The 23,384-nt window shown below is 41.4% G+C and overlaps 2 pseudogenes; one reads left to right on the top strand and one right to left on the bottom strand.

Moving 5' to 3' along the window:
• The first annotated feature begins 880 nt into the window (after positions 1-880).
• On the top strand, positions 881-19,324 carry LOC146960003 (sodium/hydrogen exchanger 2-like; annotated as a pseudogene).
• A 1,755-nt stretch (positions 19,325-21,079) lies between these two features.
• Positions 21,080-23,271, bottom strand: LOC146960002 (solute carrier family 67 member A2-like; annotated as a pseudogene).
• Positions 23,272-23,384: the final 113 nt, after the last annotated feature.

The following is a 23,384-nucleotide window of genomic DNA, read 5'->3' as shown; positions in this document are numbered from 1 at the left end:
TTTACATGTGAATCTTAAAGAACAACGTATAAATATTTGTGTTTTCATACTTTTAAAACGAGGTAAAACACTCTTTTTTTTAGCCACACATAACTCAAACAGGAGTAAACAATGGATTTGCTGTATATAAAACTGAAGATTTGGTGCTATAGTGAGTTATTAACAGCAGCCAGTTGATCGCACATGGAAGTGACACAGGGACAAACTGACATGTTATTGAAGGTACAGGTCACAACAATGGAGCTCAGTGACACTTACTATAGATGATATCCACCAGGACTTGTTTTAAAAGTAACATTATGTATTGTGTTCTTCTTATGTTTTAGCCTTTTCATATCATTTCCAGTAACTCTAGATTAGTTTGAATACACTCTAATATGCCTGTCTTGGTGTCAGACTACATTTACTGTCGTAAGGATCTCAGCCGAAGCGATCGAAGGTCCTGTTTTGGCCCTCTATGCAATAAATGCATTTTAATATTTTTTATGTAAGATGAGTGCCTTAGTATTTTCTCTCTTTTTTTCTACACTCTATAATCTAATGAAACACCACTAATGCAGCTAATTTAGACTAAAGGGACATATCTCTTTGTAAATGAACAACAGTAGACCAATGGTCCTTTTCCATGAGTCATTAACCGTGCTTGGTGAAATGGTATTATCAAATTGCAAACAGTGCTGAGTTAATATTTCAATAAATCACTCTTAGTCTGAAACGTGTGTCGTTAGAGGCCACAGCCCTGGACACCGCCCTGTGACCTCTGACTGGGATGTTTGGGCGGCCCAAAGCTTCACATATATGTGTTTGCACAAGTGTCTCTGTATGTGTGTGTGTGAAACTATTTGTGTGTATGTGTGTGTGTTTCCAGGTGTTGATTCAGCATGTTCAGCTTTGTGGCCGTCCATGCCGGAGGTGGAGCCGGTGGATGTTTTCCTCGGGATGGCGCGGTTCTTCGTGGTCGGGCTCGGAGGGAATGGGATTCGGCGTTCAGTTCGGCTTCGTGGCCGCGTTCACCACCAGATTCACCTCCAAGGTTCCCCATCCTGATTGAGATCGAGCCGCTCTTTCATCTTCAAGTACAGCTACCTGGCATATCTGGTGGCCGAGCTCTTCGGCATCTCATCCATCATGGCGTGAGTGCATTTCAATAAATGTTAACAGTGTCAAATTATTCTCTCACAGCTGCAAAAATATAGAAAGTATAGTGTTTTGTGTTTGTTTGTGTTTCGCTGCGAGCACTCCCCCCACCCCCCACCCCCCCCCCCCCCCCCCGCCCCTCACCCCCCTCCCCCCCTGCTCCGTCACCATGAAATACTCACGTCGAGAGGAAAACGTCTCCCAGCGTTCCTGCACATACATCAGCCACGTGATCAAGATGCTCGGCTCCATCTCTGAGACGCGCATCTTCTTCTTCCTCGGGGTCCGTCACGATAACGACTGGAGCACCGAGTGGAACTGGGGCTACATCTTGTTCACGCTGCTGTTTGCCTTCTTGTGGAGCGGTATGGGTAAGCGTCCGGGTCTTGGTGGAGGTCGGGGCGTGTTTGACTGCATCTGTCGACTGTGTAGCACTGGAAACAGAGCGACATCAGAGAAAAAGTTGTGGGGGGGGGGGGGGCAATGAAACAATTCGTCTTAGGGAGTGGGGTCCTCTGGCTTCATTTGTTTGTTTTTTTTTTTTTTTTTTTTGTTTCAACTTTTTTTGTAGACACACACACACACACACACACACACATGAGTGGTGTAACTTGCAAAGCATGTTTCTTTTGTTCACCTCCCAGTGTTTAGTTTTAACCTTTTTTTTTTTTTAGCGCAGCCTTGCAGACTTGCACTGGAGGGTTGGGACTAATAACGCACTCACCTGTTGGTGGGTGATGGTCAGCTCAGCGGAAGAAAACTTTGATATTTAACGTGTGAAGAACGGGGCTTTGGTTGTTACTCTATAGAGCTCCATGATGAGGTGTTTGGTTTGTTGTGGGGGGGTTGTTCTGAGTCGGCAGAAGATATATGAGGGGGTTATCGTCAAGGTGTGTGTTGCGCGGGGCGGTTGGTGGGAAGGGGGAATGGAGCGAATGGAGCAGGATGACGGGGGGGGTTTCTGGAGAGTTTATGTTTGTTTTCTTTTTTTTTTTTTGGTGTTTGTTGTCTGTTTTTTTGATTTGGGCGTTGTTTTGTGCCTATCTAGCAGGTGGGTTTTTTTAGTTTTCGTAGGTATTATGTTTGTCTGGAGTTTTGGTTGGGAGCGGTTCTCTAACAACACATGTCACCCCATGGGAGCCTGAGAGGTGGGATACTCTGCGCCTGTCACCTGTGCATTCGGTACGGTCACTCTACTTCTAAGACTTGTTTTGTTAGTTCCCCTGTTTCCTGTTTATTCCACTTATTTTCAGTGTTGTTTTCTCTTCATTCTTGCCATCAATGGGCTGCGATTACGAGTATCTCGGTTTTTTTCCGTTTTTTGTTGTTTTCGAAAAATATTATGGGTTGGTGGGGGGGGGAAAACGCATCTGTTAAGTTGAGATTTCGGATTCTTCATTCCCTTTTTTTTGTTTTTAATTGTGACAGAAAATAATTTCCTGACAAGTTTCGAAAACTCGATCAGTAAAAAGTGGTGGATTAGTTTTAGGGGGGTGGGAATATCTTATTTCAGGCTGTACATTTTTTTAAACGTAGTGATGATTTTTTGGTTTGTGAAATTTAGAAAAATGCAAAAAGGTAGAAGCCTTGCAAACGAACGTTGTTTGTCCAGTGTCTCATCTTGCAGATCACAGACGTGCTCTCGAAGATTCGTTTCATTTATTTCTTTGTTTGTCACAATTAACAACACAATGACTTTTATCCAATTCTCTCAATATAAAATATTAAACTGCCTGCAAGCTTTAACCCTCCAGGGTCCCTTTGATCACCTGACGGATCAGACCTCAAGGTTTCACCTGGAGCCGTGCTGTCTACTTCACTGGAAAGGGCTGATTTGAAACTCTCCCTAGGTTTTTTGTTTGACATTGATTCTGGACCCAAGTAAAACCAGTGATTAGTGTTAATTGCCATATTCCAAATACAGACTTACAGCTTAAAACATAAAAGTGGGATGTGATGGGCAGGAGTCGGATAATTTTTCTCTATATATTCGTCATTTTTTTGTAATTTCACCAAATCAGAAACAAGTGGTTGAATGAGCTGATACTACTCTATGTGACTCTTGTGTTTTTTTGGGCCCAATATGATAAGTAAGTTGGTTTTTGTAATAGGGAAAAATAATTGTCATATCATATAGGTGAAGTTGTGCTGAAAAAGAAAAGATACCAATACATGGCTATGGTGAATATATTTTTCTATGTGGCTTTATAAAAGATTATAATCCAAAAGTATTCAAAAACAGTCAAAAACCGAATCAGTCCTCTAAATGTGAAGCCTTATTCTAACATTATAATTTGAACAAAAGCATCTTGACGTTTCTTTTCTGTTCCTTCCTCTCAGGCAATCTGGTGCTGACTAAGAATCATTAAACCCTCTTCCGTTACCATCACTTTTATCCCTGAAAGAAGATCAGTTTCGGTTCTGGCTTTACGGTGGCATTGCGAGGCGCCTCCTTATTCTCATTGCCCTTGGCCTTTCACTCTGCCTGTCACCATTGCCCGCAGGCAGCTCTTCATTCCAGCCACCATCGCCATTATCCTCTTCACCGTGTTTCTTCTGGTAAGAGAAGATAAGAGAGCATCTCTGAGTGTTTGCACCCAGAACATCTTCGCACTGGGAATACGGGTTTTTACACCTTTAGTGTGACGTCGATATAAGAGGCCATTTTCTGAGTCTCAGTGAAACAGACGCGTGGCCTCAGTCCATGATCTTCTTTTAAGCTTTGAACAACATCACATGGTTTAAAGTCCAGATCCGACCTGAATTTCAATTATCTAGTTCAATGTGAGGGTTTTAGATTTAATGGGGTCTTGCTATTCCCGAGTCTGCGTCAGATCTTTGGCCGCAAAACCAGTCAAGTTTACAGCAGGACAACCTTTTGCTGCAGAATATTAAACTCTAGACTTCTGTTTAGTTAAGTTTAGTTATATTTGTTTTAGCACATGAAAATGTGTAAAACGCTGCGCAAGGAGGGATCAAGATGTTGTCGAACTTGTACATAGTTCCATCCCCCGTCTATGATTACAAAAACAAAAGACAAGCAGACAACAACACATGAGCTAAACAAAAGAAAAAGACAAGTAAATCTAATAGCAGTAGGAGTTACAGTAGGGAACCTGAAGCAACTAACAGCAAAAAAATAGGTGACAAAAGCAGAACAATGACAAAGAAAATATAGTTAGAGAGCAGAACTTTCTGACTCTTATAATTTATAACTGTCCTCTTACTTTACTGTGGACTGGTATTTATTACGGTTATGTGATTGGTTATTGATTATGTAATATGTTTCCCCAATGCTTTAATGTGGGAACAGTACCACAAAAGACTCTGGTCACAATAATTTTCAGGTCAACTCAACCTTTATTTATAGAGCACTTTTAAAAAAAGCCACAGATGAAACAAAGTCTTGTACATAAATAAAAATAGGACATGAGACATCAAACAATGAAAAACAATAAAACAATAACAATGTTAAAACAGTAAAAACAAAGTCAGGTCAGTTGGGATTTTAAAAGTGTCTAATATTCATGTAACACTAATATTTTTCTGGGTTGTGTTGCTGTGTTTCTTCCTCTCCACAGGGCATCAGTATCCGGGCCTCTGATTGAGTTCATCAATGTAGCAGAACCAACCGCAATCTTGACACCATCAATGTAGAGGTCCACTGCAGGGTACGACGCAGCTTGTGGTGATTGTGCATGTAATAAAAAAAATGCAAATAAGAACAGAAACAGAGTTTAAAACAAATGAGATATATTAGAAATACAATATAGAATAAAATGGAGTGGAGAGGCCTTAACTTTTACCTGTCTTGAAATGTTTATTCATTTAGCTTCCTGTACAAAGCAGATGTAGTTGAATTATATTGAAAGCTGAACTTAAATCTGTAAGTAAAACATCATTATAACAACTGTTTCTTTTTTCTCTCAGCTCATGGAGCACACTATAGCAGGTATAGAGGACCTCTGCGGACAGTGGAGCCACTTCTACTGGAAGGACAAGTAAGAACTTTGTCTTCTCTGTTTGCTCATACTGCTCAACAAAAAGTGTACACATTGGGGCGGAGTTTAGCTCAGTTGGTAGAGCACCCGCCCCATGTGTTGAGGCTATAGTCCTCGCTGCAGGCGGCCCCGGTTCGAGTCCCGCGTCGGACGGCCCTATCCTGCATGTCATTCCCCCCATCTCTGCCTCCCATTTCCTGTCACACTCTCAACTGTCCTATCGAATAAAAGGCATGAAAAGCCAAAAAATATACTTAAAAAAAAAAAAAAAAAAAAAAAAAAGTGTACACATTACTCTCCTCATCTTAAACCAGTCGCTTCACGCTAATAAAACTCAAGAGAAAGAATCTGCAGTGAAGCTCGAGAGGCGAGATGACAGTTTTAGTTTTAGTTTACCTGCCTTTAGTTTCCCCCTTTTGTGGTTTTTGTTTAGCAGCGCTATTGTTCACGAGTGCGTTAGGAAGGGACTGGGTGGGAATGTCGACGGCTAATCACACGTTGGTGTCATTTTTCTTTCTAAAAAAAAACGGCCTCATTTCCTCCTCTGACTCTTTTACATGTCCAGTTTTAAGGTAACATTATGCAGTTAACTACATGGTATCGATTTTTAATTAACTTAGTTGTTGTGAATCTTGTTTCTGTGGATGTTATAAAGACGACAACAGATGTACAGTATGGATGGAGCTACATTAGAAGCAGTAATAGATTGTAGTATTGTACCTTCACACTAATGTAAACCTCTTAAATAACACAATATTACACCTTTATTTGTCTTTTAGATGCACAATATGTCCATCTACTAAATATTCCTGAAAACTGAAAACATTATTACACACCTTATAAATTGTATATTTTAGAACATATTGGGGTTTTTTATGGGACAGTTTCCTGTCATTATTTCACTGCTTTCACTGCTTTCTTTCTTTTCCTTCTACTCCTCTTGGTTTTGTTGACACTCTCTGAATCAGGTGAGACTGGTTCCTCAGGCCTCAGGTTTTCAGTTTGAGTGAAGTCAAAACGTGCTGTAAACATTGACTGTAACACACACAGTATTAGGATGTATATAAATTATATAGTGTGAAAACAAATCAACATAGGAATATTCTGCTTTACTTAGAGCAGTCAAGTCTGCAGCAGTTAACAGGTATGTTATATGTGGGTCAGAGATTTCAGCCATTCATCAACTGCAAAATAACATGATCCCAGAATAAGAATTAGTTGTCATACATACGTAACAAGTATACACTATATATATTATGCCTCAAAATTAAGTAGTCTTGTGGAAGTTGAGATAAAATTAAATAAAATATGGAAAATTGCAACTTTGCAACCAAGTAATTGCCCTACATGTAGACTAAAAGCAAGTCTTCTCCACCGGGTCATCACACCAAACTCTGTTCCGCACAAACCTAATCCACTCTTTTGGTTATTTCAATTTCAGGTTTATGTAATTCAACAATTCGAATCGCTGCGCCTGGATCCTGATACGAGGACAGCAGTGGCCGAGTCCTGTATCGTGGCGTTGTACAAGAAAGCTGGAATTACAGAAACGCCATGGAGATCCTGGACCAGGTTCGGTGTCAGGAGACATCAGTGTCTGCGCCGTCCATCGTCTCCTTCGTCTAGTACGAAAACCTACACACGGTCTCTGTGCTGCTCTGTTGCTGTCAGGAACAGACATTTTCATCATCAAATCTGTTTCTATATGATTTTCAGTGAAGAAAAGAAGATGCCGCGCACAAACACTAAGAGGAAGTTCCTGGCTGCCGACCTGAGGAACATGCACGACATCCTGTCCAAGAACATGTACAAGATCAGGCAGCGGGTGAGAAACCATTCTGCCTTTTACTCCCTTTTGATTCATTCTCATACAGCATAGTGGTGGAAGTACATTCAATTAGGTTCTATATAAATTATGAAAATTAAACATACACTTTGCTGCATCAGCATTAATAGTATAATATTATGTATAGCTATATATTAGTTGTGGGTCATCAATTTAATTTAATTAGCTCTTTTCATAGTTTAGTAAAACTAGGTTTAAAATAAGGTAAACCAGGTTTAAAATTAAATGAAACTAAGTTCTGTTGAACTACTTCAAATTAGACTCGGTTTCATTCAAACAGTTTCATTCAAATTCTTCTTTATCATAAAATCAAGTGGGTTAACTCTGATTCTTTTAGGATCAATCCATGTCAAAGCCGTAAATGTTAAAGCTCCTCAACTGGTGTATTTAAAGTTGACCCAAGATCACAGTTTAGATTTGACTGTAAAGTTTGGTGCAACAGATTTAAATTTTATTTAGAGAGGGTTTTTTTTATTTTTTTTTACCAGTTTGCTAAAACAGAACTTAAACTAAAACCATGACCTAGTCTGGTTTAAAAGGTAAACGTTGTTGGTGCCATCCACTCTTATTCTGAAGACTCCTTCCACCACTGATCACTGCACCGTAAACAACACTACACAAAACCTACAGCCTGTTTGCTCTCATGTGATCTGTAACTCTCAGCTGCTGACAGTACATACAGCAAAGTGTAATGTGAACTCCTGCTTGTTGGATTCTTCCTGGATGAACAAACAAGCCACCTGAAGCTATGGCAGATATTTGTCCAACTCAGCTTACTCTTTGTGTTTATTTGAACAGAAACCATGCGGTGATCCTGTTTGTCAATACAAGCACACGTGTTGTTTTCAAGCTTGGTCTACAGAAAAAACAAACATATGGTTGGCGACTATGTCATCACTCCAGTGTGATTCCCACAACCACTGAAACTTGGTGCTGTTTTGCCAATCCCGCTCTCTGCAGGCGGCATGTACTTTTCCATTAGTGACATGACATTCACCCCTCAGAAAGGCTCTTTGATGTTCAGGCAAATAGACAGCCATGTGTGCTTCTGTTCTTGGGTAGGGTTTGTCCGAACTGTCCTGATAAGGGTATTAGCCCCTCTTTTCAAGTCTGGTCGCCCCACCGCTCTTTCACTTATTCACAGCCTTGTCTCTCCCAGAAACTCACGTCACTCCTGTCTGTGATGTTGTCTTGGTTCTGGACAATGCTGATGAACATGCAGTAAACTGTGATGGTAACCAACTGGAATATCACTTTGTTTCATTAAGACCCACTTTGAAACCCCCTCTGAGGTAGACGGGAGTGTTTTGTTGGCATGATGAGACCTCCCTCTAAAGAACAATGGACCACCTAAGAGTGTTTGAAAGGCAGCTTTATTTGCTTTGGGTCTTAACAAACCTGCAGGACAGAAAGAGGCTATGTTGACAGCGATGGGTGCAACGCGCTGAACTGAAAAAAGGTTAGTAGTCGCAGCTCATAAAGGAAAACAGAGGACATTTACTCGGGTCGTGGTCAGTATTGGTTGATTAATCTGAGTTCAGGTAAAAGAAAGGCATCTCGACGGTGAGTGTGTGTGTGTGGATGTTATTGAATTAACAGTTAAATTTGTTGAGATGAAAAATGCTACAATCTTTGTGTTTAGGGCTCTCTGAACAATTAAATTAACTATAATCTACATGGCAATATTCAAATAGCAAGAGCTTCCTTTTTTTCAATAAAGGTAAAACATGACACAACAGGCTGTAAAATGAAGCATTGTGGAGAGATAAAGACATAGTTCAAGCTGGGACATATTTTTTATAGGCATAAAGAAACTTGCTTCATTTCCAACATAAAACATAATAGTTGGGAGGTTAAGCCAAAAAAATAGGCATTTGACTTCAAGTCATGATGCAAATGTCCCCTTTTGGCATGGAAGTTACCTTAGGGCCATACAAATAAATCTATCCTAAGACACAAGTGAGATCACACTTTGTATCCGAAATAAACATTTCATTGTTTTTCAAAAATTAGCCGCTACGACCATACTTTGAAGAGGGCCATATCTTTGCTTCTGTTGTAGCTACAATAACTAATTTAGTGTCAAAGTGTACATTTTTGGGGTCAAGGAATCCATACAAAATAGGTTTCAAGACTAAAAGAAACAATTATGTGTTGGTTTCTCCCTTCCATGAACAGCTGCAGGTAAAGACAAAAATGCACGCCAAAAAAAACAATTGGCATTTAGAATGTCCATATAAACTCAGGCAGAGAATCCCCTAATGGCTTCGGCTCCTGGATGTTATCTACAGCTTCTCAGACAAAATGGAGCTGATTGTGTGAAAGGATATTGGGTTTTTATTTTAATGTAGAAACAGTAATAAAACTACACTGATACTGATTTAGTGAACATCAGGCGAGGTTTTCAACAAATATAGCCAAACATGTAGTTAAGTAATAAGATGTAATTCAAATCCAAACAGTGGTGGCAGAAGACCAATTAGTAACTAAAAAAAATAAAAAAAAAATAAAAATATATAATATAATCACAAGTCCCGTTTTCAAACTGAAATCATGACTCTTTTTTTGTGCAATCTGTTCACTATGCTGTGTGTATGTAATGTCCTTTCTTCTGCCTTTGTATTTTCTGTATTTAGACCTGTGGCATTCAAAGGGAAGCAAGCCATGCCCAAACGACAGCCACGCCAGAAGAGATACTGCTCAGGCGCCACCCCGCATCCGGCCGCAAAGCCTCCGACCTGGAAGCTTTCGGGACATCGGCTAAGTCGGCTAAATGTAGCTGATATTGACCTAAGGGTCTTGCTACATGACGGTCTATCATCTAAGAGGATATGAGGTAAAGCAGGTTACCAGCTCTTGACTACACCCCGTTCTACTCATTTTTCCTTTCTCACCATTTTTCCTCTCCACTTTCTTGTTATTTTCAGGAAATGCCCAAATCTCATAAGTACTCCTCTCTTCCGGCTGGGAAGGAGTTCTGGACTCCAACTTCTTTCCCCCAAAGAGGCTGACGCTATGAAGGTAAGCTTCCCTCAGTTGCAGTGTCCATGGTGATTTGTCTTTAAGTAAATCCAAGGTTGGAACGACCTTGTTCCACATTGTACGACAGGGAAGTAAAGTCAAGGTTCACTTGTTAGCTTGTCTACAGCTTTAACCCCACAACCTTTTTCAGTGAGAAAAACTTGCTCAGGTATTTATTCACCCATCGCCATCAGGTCAACAAAAAAAAAATCTTTGGGTTAGAGCAAAATTATCTGCCAAGAGCTTCTCATTATTCCCAAGGTTCTCAGCTTGTACTTTTTTGAATTGGTGCTGATTAGCAATATTTTAGCAACACATTTGCATAAACTATGATGAAACAGAGTGTATTCACAGAGCACCGACGTCCCACTTAGGCCATGCAGTGTCAAACCACCATGCACTGACTTCAAACATATGATCATCATGATAGTTAAATCATACTATCATCATAGTAAATTGATCACGTAAACTTCCTCCAAAACTACTCTACTTTTCATGCAATTTTGCTAAAAAGACATGAGTGAATTTCAGTAGAAGGATTGGCCTCCTGGTAACGCTGCTACAGCAACGCATGTCACTGGTTGAAAATGCTAAAAGGAAATAACAATCAGAACTAATTATAGCTGCTGCGCAGCGATGGGTCGGGTCCGGGCTACTTTTGGGCAAATTTTGGCAATTCTGAGCAACAAACAGGAGAATAGGAAGACAAGACAGTTGTCCTTATAATGTCCAATTTGGACCAGTTGAGGGTTGAACCCACAACCTCGGGAACCAAAGACCGTTGCCTATCGCACTGAGCTAATTGACAAGTGGGAGTGCAATAGTGGCTTCACAAATTGAGTAAGCCATTCACTGTCGTGTAGGCAGATTTGAAACCACAGTAAAAAGAAAAATCAAAAAAAAAATTCAACATGGCGGCGAGCTGAACACACGCGTCGACGGTTGCTCCCCCAAAGCTAACGGCTAATCCTACAGTCTCTACCCTAGAAGCTCATTAAAACCCCCCAAAACATCCCAAAAGATTCGCTACAACTTCCGTGCCTGTACTGAAACCGAGGAAAACAAAAAAGGAGTCAAAGCCATCTTGTTTATTCCCACCGAAGCGGATCCAAGTCGTTCCTCTGCCTCCTCCAGTTATGCTAACAACCAGCGCAGCTAACATGGAAATTTTGACGGAGAACACGTGATCATGAAAGCTTGTAACCAACATGAGACGCATGAGTTTACGGCAACACTTTACAGGTACTCCTTAACAGCTGTAAAAGACCACAAAAGCAACTTCAAAGACTTCATTCCACCAGACTTGAACGAGGCTGAAAAGCGTATTGCGACACTGAAGACGACGTTTCTACTTTGCAAAAAAAAGTTGCCGTTGCTGCTCAGACAGCAGGTATTATCCATCACCTGGACAAGACGGTAAAGACCAAGGAGAACCGCAGCCGGCGGGAACAACCTGCGCCTCATCAACTCGCCGGAGGGGAGCGGAGGGGAACGAGACGACTGTTCCCTTCTTGGCAGACATGGCTTCCTGAGACACTTGGGTCTGGCTCCTTCCCTTACCCGCTCTTCATCGAGCGAGGCTCATCGTATGCAGGGTCGCCAAGATCGCAACATCCCTATAGAGCGCTAATAATGCGCTTCCTCAAACTTTAAAGATAAAGATGAGAGTGATCCGCCGCAGCTAGGGCAATATGGAAAGTGATTGTACAAGGACCATGAGGTGTGAAAATTCTTCCAAGAAGTTGCCAGGGAGACACACATCATAGAGGAAGCGCTTTGAGGATGTGATGCACGAAACTTAAAAGCCGGAACATCCAATACGGAATCCATACACCCAGACCCGATCCGGGTGACACACGCAGGCCTGGGGCATGGGGTCCAGATCTTTGACAACCGTCCGAGGATGCTGCGGCGGTTCGTCGGAAGCCTCTCCAATGAATGACATGGTGCGTAACTTTCACTGATAGTCCCCCGAGTGAAGGTGAAGGTGAGAACTATGACCGGAGAATGCGTTTCTCCTTTTTCTTTCCTCTTTTTTTTTTTTTTTTTCCCCTCTTATTCTTATTACACCCATGACGGACATAATGACTGAGATGACGTGAAAATACTTTATTTACTCTTACCTCCTCTCTTTACGCCCTGTGGAAACAACATGACAACTAGAGGAAGAATATATATTTTTTTGGATGGTTTTTATTTTTTATATTTTTATTAATTTTTTGAGACTTCCCTGCTCTCTTTTTTCTTTTTGCCGATGGCTGAGCAGCCAAATGTTTGATTAATGTGTTTTTGAGTAATCGTTACTCCTGACTCCTCTTAGTAGGAGACGACCAGCCTTATGTTGTGTTTTCATATTGTTGGGGTATTGGGAAATGCTGTCAAGTTCTGGAAGACAGCAGGTGTGGGTTATTCTCTATCTAATCAGTGGAATTCAAATTTGATGCCATGATGCTTTCTAACTTTCTGTGTTATAGGCGATTATCAGCGCAGTACTCAGATGATAATTGATGGGATAGTGACTCAAGTATAAAAATAAAATCTACTTGGAACATAAGAGGCTTTAGGGGAAAACTATCTAAATTAAAGGCAAGGTTGTGACTAGACTTAAACATCTTAAATCAACAATTATATTTTTACAAGAATCTTCACTTAATGCCATAGTGACTTGTTATAAGTAAAGAGGCGTGGGCCGGGTCAAGGTACTTATCTGCTTCATATTCTAGTAATGCAAGGGGAGTTATTACATTAATTCACACGTCTCTCCCTTTTCAAGTTATAAACACATTACCTGACACCACTGGAAGATATTTGATCGTGCAGGGCTCACTCTTCAATGAAAACATAAACACTGGTGAACTTTTATACGGACCCAATGATGACTGCCTCTAAATTTTTTGAAAATCTTTTTCTTATTATTAGCCTCCATTCCCGGGGAATTACTTGACGATGGTGGTGATTTTAATTTGCACAATCTCGCCCCACCTTGGACCGCTTCTATTGGCACTGACTCAGCCCATACTCAGACCAGGAAATCGCTGCTCTGTATTTTATGAAAAGAGTTAAATCTATGGGATCCCTGGAGGAGACTGTTTCCTAATAAAAGAGAATACTCGTGTTGCGCAAATGTATCCAAAGGCCATTCCCGGAATTGACTACTTCTTGGTATCCAACAATCTTTTTCCAAAAAATAATAGGACCGGTGTTTATGACTCCATAGTAATCTCAGGGGACCATGGCCCAGCATCTCTTATTTATAATGACCAAAAAACTTGGTGCATGGTCCTCGACGATGGGGACTCCATCCTAAATGGCTAAATGATCCCAGCCTTTTTGAATATTTGTAGGAACACAAATAGTCTAATTTTTTGACATCGATAAGGACGAGACTCCTGCGGGCGGTTGAGATGGGAGGCATATTTAGGCTTATATCCGTGGTCATATAATTAGCTACACACGTTCCAATCACCAATAAAACAAATTTAGAAATGCATACTTTTAGGGAAGTCAATTAAACAATTGGAGAGGGAGATAGACAAGTCAAACCTTTTTCACAGGAAATTGGCTAACCTCTAGGGCCTGATACAATGCACTTTTCTGCTTCTAAAGCAGGAAATTCCTTAATCAGACCTGAAACAATCATTTTTCGAACAGGGGCCGAGAAAAGTGGAAGGCTATTAGCTTGGCAATTAAAAAAGCTGGATACAGAAAGAGCACTTTTAATAGAAGTGAATCTCCAAACGGTGATATAATTGTTGTTCCTGTTATGATAAATGATACTTTTGCTACATATTATAAGTACCAATACCAATCAGAAATTAGAGGAAGCTCAAACACCCTTCCTTTTTACTAACTCCCGGTCCCCACCAAATCTGACCAATGACAAATCTTGGATGGACCGCACCACTCGAAAAAGTCAGGATTTTATAGAGGCTATATAACCTATTGAAAGGAGGGATATAACAGCAGGCCCCAGATGGGCCTCCCAATTGATATTTATAAAAATTTGTGAAAAATTAAATTGATAAGTCCATTGAAGATTATGTATTGTAGAATCTTTTCATAATGGTACCTTGCCCCCCACTCTCTGCGAAATGCACTTATTACCTTGATTATTAAAACCAGACAAACCTCCTTCTAAATGTGAATCCTACAGGCCTATTTCCTTATTGAACTCGGATACAAAGATAATTGCTAAAGTTTTGGCACTCAGGCTTGAGAAATGCCTCCCATCTCTAATACATATTGACCAAAACGGATTCATAAAAGATCGCCAGGCGTACTATAATATTCAGAAGACCCTTAAATATAATTACATGAAAAAAAAAACACACAAGACTCTTTGCATTCTGTCCATATGGTCGCCTGTGTTAGAGTTCGACAGAAGTTGAGTGGCCCATACCTATTTGAAGTACTCTCCCGCTTTGGCATTTGGTGATCACTTTAGGACAAATGGATCAAACTTTTATACTCAGGACCATGCGCAGAGAATATGACCAACAATTATATTTCTAAACCTTTCAACCTCCATCGTGGGACTCGTCAGGTTGGGCCAGTGTCCCCCTGCTTTTATATGTTAGCGACTTGTTTCCTTTGCCATAATCATTAGATATCACTCTATTAGGCTATAAAGGAAGTCATAATAGCGGATGTTAGAACATTCGCATCGCCTTGTTCGCAGTTGATACATTACTTTTTCTGACGAACTTGGAAACAATCTTTCTCAGCCCTTGCTGAGGATGATTAATAAGGTTTGGGAAGGTCCTCAGGATTACAAAGTTAACAAAAACTAAATCCTCTGTCCTCTTCCTCAAACCTGCAGGAACGACTCCACTCCACTGATTCAACATCCATTTTGGAACGCGCCTCAAGGATTTAAATATCTTGGTTTTTTTATTACTCCCAATCTAAAATTCATTAGTCTCTGCTAATTAGTGGACCAGTTATTTCAAAAGCCAAGGAACTCCCAATACAGATGGACCTCCCACTTCCCTTTTGTATGATTGGACGCTATAAGTGCATTTAAGATGAATATCCTTCCCAAATTCCTCTATTTATTCCAGTCAATTCCTCCGCCGCCTACCTCCTAAATTCTTCAAAGATATGAAAAAGACTCTTACAACGTTTATTTGGAAAAACAGGACGCCCTAGACTCCGACTTACATTACTTTATCTCCCATTTGACAGAGGAGGCCTAAAGGTCCCAAATTTAATTTTGGTACTACTGGGCAGCCCAGCTCAGAGCTGCCCGCTTGTGGTTCTGATATCCAAGACTTGCCTTGGGTAAAAAATGGAAAGCAAACAACTTTAAGGGGGCTTTTCACTAGGAGTCATATTTATATTCAGACTATCTTAAGAACTTGAAGAAAAATACATTAAATCCATTTGTTTAGAAACACCTTGATCATATGGCATGAAACTCATAATGCTGTAGGTGACAATCCACCTTTATCTCGCCTTGCACCTATTTGGGGAAAACCTCTGAGTTCAAACCTGGTGCGAAAGACTTAGGATTCAAACAATGGTCACACAAAGGAATTAGAAGGATTATGGACTTTTTTAATGGTGATACGACTAATGTCCTTTAACGAAATCAAAGATTTGATTCAACATTACACTATCACACTTTTTTAAATATCTACATGCTACGAAGTTTTGTTCTCTCTAAGTTTAATCATTCATCTAACTGTCCCCCTCTAACAGTGGGTTAGAACGATTTGTAACCCAGCATCAGCTAATAGCAAAGGCCAGATCTCTACACTTTACAATATATTCTTAGTTTATTCTAAAAGAGTCTTCAGATTCAAAAAGGGAGATTGTGTGTGAGGACTTAAAGGAATGTGTACTAAGTTAGTGGAATGGAGTCAAATATGCTCTAAGGCCCAGAACCTCTTCATCAACTCGAGACTCAACTTAATACAATATAAATGGAGTATGAAGGACCTACATTACCCCAGTAACACTAAATAAAATTTATCCAGATATTCCAGACACTTTGTGTAAAAATGTTAATACTCATAAAGGCACTTTTTTCCCTTGTATCTGGGAATGTGAGATAATGCAAAACATTTTTGGTAGGAAGTATTACATGTTAATTTCCCCAAATAATTTCCAGACCTATCCCCGTCTCCCCTAAACTCTGTATTTTAGGCCTCTATCCGAAAGATCTTTTCCTTAAAAATCCATGAAATTAAATTGATTAATCTTTGCCTTTACCATTCAAATCGGATCATTGCCATGTACTGGAAGAATACATCATGGTCCCCTATTAGTCTTTGGCTTAAAGAAATTATCATTATGCCTAGCTTTGGAGAAGCTAACTTATAGTATTAAACATTTAGGACTTGGTGAATTCTATGAAATGTGTGGCCTCTTCTTGCACTACCGTGAAAGCGCAGATCTACAGTCCACTCCTAGACCCTTGAATCTCTCTGCTTGACACTGATCTCTTTGTAATTATAGGTGCTGTCGCTATGCCGTCTTGTTTCCTGTGCTTTGTTTTTTGTTATGTTTCCTTCTTTTTTTTATTTTTATATTTTACTTGATCGGGCATTGAGGTGTGTAATTGTATGGCTCTATGTATTCTTACTTCTTATTCACTTTTGATTGTTATGCTATTTGTCATTTACTTTCCTGTCTTTTCTTTTTTTCTATGGGCCTTGATGGATGAGAGATGGATGGGGTTGTTCAAGTTTGTGATATATGTTACTGTATATTCTGTATACTAAATTAAAATGTCAATAAACATATGTTTAAAAAAAAAAAAAAAAAGAAAAATCAGTTTTTGAGGTAAAAAAAAGGTGTTGTTGGGGTGATTCATCTTCTGTGTCCGCTTTGTTGGTAGGAGCCTTCGCACCTTAGTCCAGTCCAAGCTATTTGGATTTTTAAAATTAGAAGCTTGCTGTGATGCCAACCATTAGGACAATTGTCTTGTGTTTCTATGTTGAGGACAACTGACATTTTGATCTTGTCATCATCATTCATCATCACCCTTGCTGGGGACTCGAACCCACAGCCTATGGGACACCAAGAACCAGCTCCTAACTCACTGAGCTAATTGGCTGGTTAGTGAGACCTGCTGTGTAGCTTCATTTATCCATTCAGGTGGGCCATGTGCCCGCGGCAGCTGTTGTAAAGGCAGATTTCAAAAATGGTCAGATTGTCTGAATGTATTGTGTTCTCGTTTATTTAAATCTCGTTTATATTATATTGCAGTTTGTCAGCAAAGCTGCTTGAGGACATGTGACATTTTGATCTGTCATCATCATCATCATCATCCATCCATCAATATCATCATCACCCTTGCTGGGTCTCGAACCCACAACCTTCTGACACGAAGAAGATCAAGCTCCTAACTCGCTGAGCTAATTGGCTGGTAGTGAAGACCTGCTGTGTAGATTCATTTAATCCTACCTCTGGTGAGCCTGTGCCCGGGCAGACTGTTGTGATGAAATGGTCAAAAATTTCAGAAATTCAGTCCTCTAAACAAAAATCTGATAATACATAAATTGCATCTGGGACTGCATGGAAATGTTGGTGATTTGGTTTTTTATGATAAGTGGTTTGATTCATAATGAGAAAATCTGATGTTTAAAAATTCCACACACATTGATTGCAGTATTTCCCATGAGAGCAGAATTCTAAATGTTCTCAAAAATTCAGTTTCTGGAATTAAAATTTTGATATTTGCCATTCTTTCATTAACCATGGCACTCCAGAATATTCTCATTTTTTTTCAGGAGGTTTTGAAAAATGTATTTAGCAAGAATTTGATGGTATATGTTATACAGTAGTGTTTACAGTCAAACGTATTCTTTGCACTGTTGGCTCAATTTTTGCTTATAATCAAAAATCCGAGAAACCAAGTTTTGTGGAGGACGGTCTGGAGATGCTCTTGTAGCAAGTTTGCGTGACAATTGAGCAAAAAAATTGTGGGAGGAGATACATTTTAAAAGTTTTACAGTGTTATTGAAAAAAACAGAGTGATGGACTTCATAATTTGTAATAAAGTTTAAGTGGGACAAAAGTTTCAGCAGTATTGAGGCGACATTGTCGAGCTGTGGTGAATTGTTGTGAACTGTAGATGATACTGATTTTGAAGTTTCAACACTGTAGCATCTACCGTTGGTTTGGTAGGAATTTTTAAAGTTTTTAAATTTAAACGCTTATTGTGCCCCCCCTAGGAGGGGGGGGCACATGTCCTTGGAGTTGAGTGAATCGGGCATGGGGTCGGTATGATTTGGTTTCTGTGAAGTTTGGTGAGTTTTCGCCCATGGGAAGTATGACTTCCTTGGAAGAAGAAAGAAAGAAAGAAAGAAGAAGAATTCCTAGGAATACAATAGTGTCCCGGCAGCTTAGCTGCCCGGACCCTAAAGAAGAAGAAGAAGAAGAAGAAGAAGAATTCCTAGGAATACAATAGTGTCCCGGCAGCTTAGCTGCCCGGACCCTAATTAATGACTCACAAACTCTTTTTATTAATGCAAAAATGTCAGATTGAAACTTTGGTTGTTATGTTTTTGTTTGTTTTGTTTACTTTATTGTAGGACTGTTACTCAGTGACTGACAGGTTATTTCAGAATAATTACGGTATGTATTGAGTGAGTGGCAGGCAATATTAGATGTATCTTCTCCCTGCTCCTTTCTAATAGGGAATAAGAAAGTGTGTTATGGTATGTTTATTGGAAAAAGTCGTGAAATTACCTGGAATTGGCTGGAACAAATAAAAAAATGAAAAGAAATGAAACGAAACTTCCTTGAGGCGTAACATCAGCCTTGTCACAGTGAGCACCTATGTAAAATATAATGTGGTATTTGATTTTCTTTCCCAGATGGTCAGGAAACCATGTCAGAGGTGGCGTACCCCACCAGATCGCTCTCGGTTGTGGCCATCCAAGCGCGTCTCCTCCTCCAGTGCCATGTTGCCTCTACGGTGGTTGGACACGCTAGAGAAGAAGCCCCATCGTGGACGCTCTGGATTGAAGGCTGCGGGCTGGGAGCGGTGGGAGGGACCGCGGCGAATGTCCAGAACTAAACTCCTCATACAGCTGATTCCCCGCGTGCCTGCCGCTCGCCGTCCACTTCAGCTCCAATGACTGCGTCTCCTGTTCAGCGGATAACTTAAGAAACGTGCATCATGAAACAGAAGAGGACGGTGAGCAGCAGCAGCAGCAGCAGCAGCAGCAGCAGCAGCAGCAGCAGCAGCCTTTGTCTCCACCTCCAGCCTGGGCTGCAGAGCCACGGGACAACACGACACGAAACCCTCTGCTCAGGCGGCCGCAGTGGAACCCCAAGAAGATATAAGAGGAGATCGTGGGCTTTGAGCAGCAGCAGCAGCAGCCGGCCTGCCACAGGATGCGTCTCGGGCTCCACAGCAAAGCTCCAGGGGGCCTCGACGTGTAACTGTGTTTTCTTGTCATGTTCTGTATATTGGCCCGGCTACTGAGACGCTTTCGTTTCTCAGAGGAGCCGACCCACCTTCAAAATGTGCCTAAAGTGGAAGTGCTCACTGACTCATCGCTGTGCACTACAGTGGAGGAAGGGTCTGTTGAGTCCAGGTCTTCGTCGACTAAGGCACCGTGAATGTGATTTTTTAATAATTTAATATTCCCGTAGGATTTGTAAAAATGTTTCAAAGTTGATGTAAGTTTAAACTGCTTATGTTATTGTGATTATTTTTGTTTTTCTTCTATTTTTATCACCTCATGTGTGTCATAGCTGTGTGAATGAGGATGCAAGATTCTGTAAATAGTTCTTTTTATTTTAGGATTGTGAACTTGAGGCAACAAATCGCTGTTCTGTACAATAGTACTGGATTTTGTCTGGTAACGCTCATTGGATCTCATCAAGTCTGGGCCCGCTTAGGTTACCGTTTTTCTGTAATATAAATTTTCGTAAATTTTACATTAAAAAAACAGTTTTCAGTGATTTTGATGCGATGAAACTTTGAATATAACTTGATAAAGCTAGAAAGTTGGGAAGGCTTGTACTGACTTTATGTTTGACATTGATGGATGTTATACTTCGCACATTGCAGAACTGTCTTAAAGGTATTTTATACGATTGAAAACTCATCAGACTCCAACATAGAGAAACATTTGTTTATTCCTTGTGACTTTTTGGCATGTAATTCGAATTCTTCTCAGTAACATCTTTAATTATCATTACATTTGTACACCCCTACTCCTTCTAGACTAGTTGGAGGGGTGGGGTTTTTTTTGAGACAGTTGTGCCCATAGTACATTTGCAACTCAACTTAAAACAAAAACAACAAATCACTTCTTAAATTGTCAACTCAAAACACATACTACGATAAATTAACAAATCTCAAATCTGACAAACAACTGTTAAATTCAAGTGTCAAAGACTTAGTAGCAACTATATGCTCATATACCACCCTAGGAAACCATTACTGACGCAGTGGTAGTAGAAATACATAAAAAACAACCAAAAAACAATATGGTATTGAGGGTAAAAAATGTGTTAAAACCAGCTTGGTTTACGCCTAAAAGTGGAAAAAATGTTGTGTTCAGGACAGGTAGTTAATTGCCTCCACTGTTTCATCTCATCTCTGAACATCTTTATGTGTATTCTGCCAGGAAAGTTAAAGGGACGATGGTGTAAAGGTTTACCTTTTTCCCGGCGGTTCGTGCTATTGTGGGAATTGGGACATACGTTTGGTTACAGGGTTAGTATAAATTGCTTAGTTAACATCGTTTCCAATCAAGCTGTCACCAGCAAAACATGTTGCCTAGTGCCAGTTCCTGCCCCTCATGTTTCTATCTGATCGCGCTTCAGCCCTGGACTTCGCTCTCGCTCGCAGCGCTGTCTCTTGAATTTTTGAAAGTCCTTTCTCTCAGAGAAGGACCACAGTGCCGGTGGGGACGAGCCACCTTGATCTCACAAATTTGTCGGTAAAGGAAACAAGCTCGAGTGGTTTATATCACTGCTTCCACTTGTCGATGTCTGCCACCTACAAGATAAGCGCACTTCTGGGAGTGGTGGGTGTTAGTGCATGGTTTGTCAAGTCGTTTTTCTTTTTTTAAAGTCAAGCGTTTGCACTGAGCTTCAGAGTTTTTTTTTACTCTGTTTTTGTCCTTCCTCTCCCGTCCCCTATTGGGGATCCTGATGAGCAGTAATCCCACCGCTGCTAGAGCCAGGACCCACCCCCAGCTTTACGGTGGGGGCTGCGGCCGCGGGGCACGGTGCGGCGGGCCGAAGGGAGGCTCGGTTGAGGCCGGCCGGGGCGGCCGCAGCCGCAGGGCCTGGCCGGCCGCAGACCGCCCGGAAGGGGTCTGTACTCCTGAGCCAGAACGGAGTGTGCAGCGGAGCAAGGACGCGTACCCAATGCGGTGACGGACGGCCCGGCGCGAGATGAGGGACAGCTGGACGGCTCCACGCCTCTCGGGCTGCGCTAGGGCCGGGATTCACGTCCGTCCTAGGGTGGTGGAGATGGCGTAGTTGGGGGTGCGGGGTGCTGCTCAGGCCGTACGCGGGGAGCTGAGGCGGTAGAGGGAGGATGATGGAGCAGGTGAGCACGGTGTGAGTGGCAGCCGCAGGATAGGGCATGTTGTTACTGTAGAGCTGCGTGACCGGCACACCACAGGAACCCGGCCATGGGGGCCCCCAAGGATGCTGCTGTTAGACTGATCAGATACCCCGTCACCTTCGGCTTCAGGGAGAAACGCTCCACCATTGCCAGAGAGAAGTTGCAGTAGTAATAAAGCATGATCGCTATTCCCATCAACTGACGGACCAGGAAGATTGGTCCCACATGTCGGAGGAGGCCACCATGTGGATCTTGGAGCCGTCCGACGGACAGCTGCCTCCCAGGCCAGGATGCAGCACCGGCACCTCCTCCACCTGACGCCACCCGGATGCTTCCCGGCGGGGCCCGGCTCGCCGTCTGTAGCCGCCGCCGCCGACACTGTGTGGTTTCTACTTGTGTGAGAGCCGTTCTGCCACCGACTTACTGCAGAGGTCTGTCATGGCAGCGATTGCTGGTGTTGTTGCTTGAGTTTGTGTTTTCTGTCGTTACGGTGGAACTACTAGTGTTTCTCGCTCCACATATTTTGGCAAACATCCACACCAGTCCTGGATCAGATGACAATCATAAGACCTTATAATAAAAAAAATGTAATATCTCAAATTGTGTTAGTTTCAATCTAAAATTAGAAAAATACAATTTAAAACCTATTTCAATAAAACAAATTATACTCCTATATATATTAGATAACATTCACCACGATGCCTCTTCAAACTGTCAGTGACTGTAAAAACATGTCACTGGAGGAAAAAAACTTTACTTCACCTGGATATTAATTTCGTTTTATCTGAAATCATTTTGGAAATGAATTGCTAGAATAACATCAAAACGCCTTTAAAGAGTCTTGGGTGCCGCTTAGCTCAGTGGGTAGAGGCAGGCGCCCATATGCAGAGGCTAGCTCTTGACTATACTATCAATTAAAGGCAAAAAGCCCCAAAAATATACTTTAAAAAAAAGTCTCACTGGACCTTTAGATCTAGATCCTGGCAGACAGGACACATTACAATACAGTAAATTTCTATCTATCTATCTATCTATCTATCTAATCTATCTATCTATCTTATCTATATATCGATCTATCTATCTTATCTATCTATCTATTTATCTATCTATCTATCTGTCTATTTATCTCTATATAAAAAAACACACTGTTGAGCGGCAGTTCACTGTTAGTACGTCATTTAAGTTGAGTTGAGGTGGGCGGGATAAAAAGGACTTTTTAAAAGCTCCCTTAGCCAATTTGGACGTTAATTGGTCCTTAACATGGGGACTACATATCAAACCCACCTGCATTAATAAGGAAGATGGCGGCACAGGTAAAGCGATGGAGGTGTAGAAGCCTCTTTCATGCTCTGTGAGATAACCACCAACCACGGGGCCCAGGATGAAGCCGACACTGGAGGCTGGCATTGAAGTGTCCCATCACCAGAGGGAGCTCCGACCTCAGACCACCAGTTCGCGACAGCAGGGCTCTGCAAGATGGGACAGGGAGTGCTTTTGAACAAGCCCTGGATGGAGAACAGGAAGGGAATAAGTGGAAAAAAAAACTCAATTTCATGACCATATTTTCTGGGAGGTGGCTTGACTCACCCTCAGGGATCCGTGCGAGGGGACGAACCGAGCGATGCTGGTTGGACATTCCCAACAGGCCGTAGCCCAGGCGTCGCATGAGCAGCAGGCACGTCAGGAGAGTGTACCGCCGTCCCACCACGTCACCTCCAGCTGCCCTGCCGAACACACACAGGATATGAAACTTCAATCAGGAACAACACACGAACTTGTTGCAGTTTTTATTCAATTATCTCTGGAAGAAACATCTGGGCAGGTGGAGCTGGTGCCA

This window comes from Trachurus japonicus, unplaced genomic scaffold (assembly GCF_045865225.1).
Source record: "Trachurus japonicus isolate A0001 unplaced genomic scaffold, Traja_1.0 AP030794.1".
Classification (NCBI taxonomy): domain Eukaryota; kingdom Metazoa; phylum Chordata; class Actinopteri; order Carangiformes; family Carangidae; genus Trachurus; species Trachurus japonicus.
Note: the sequence above shows the minus strand (reverse complement) of the source record. Positions and strands in the feature narration are given on the sequence as shown.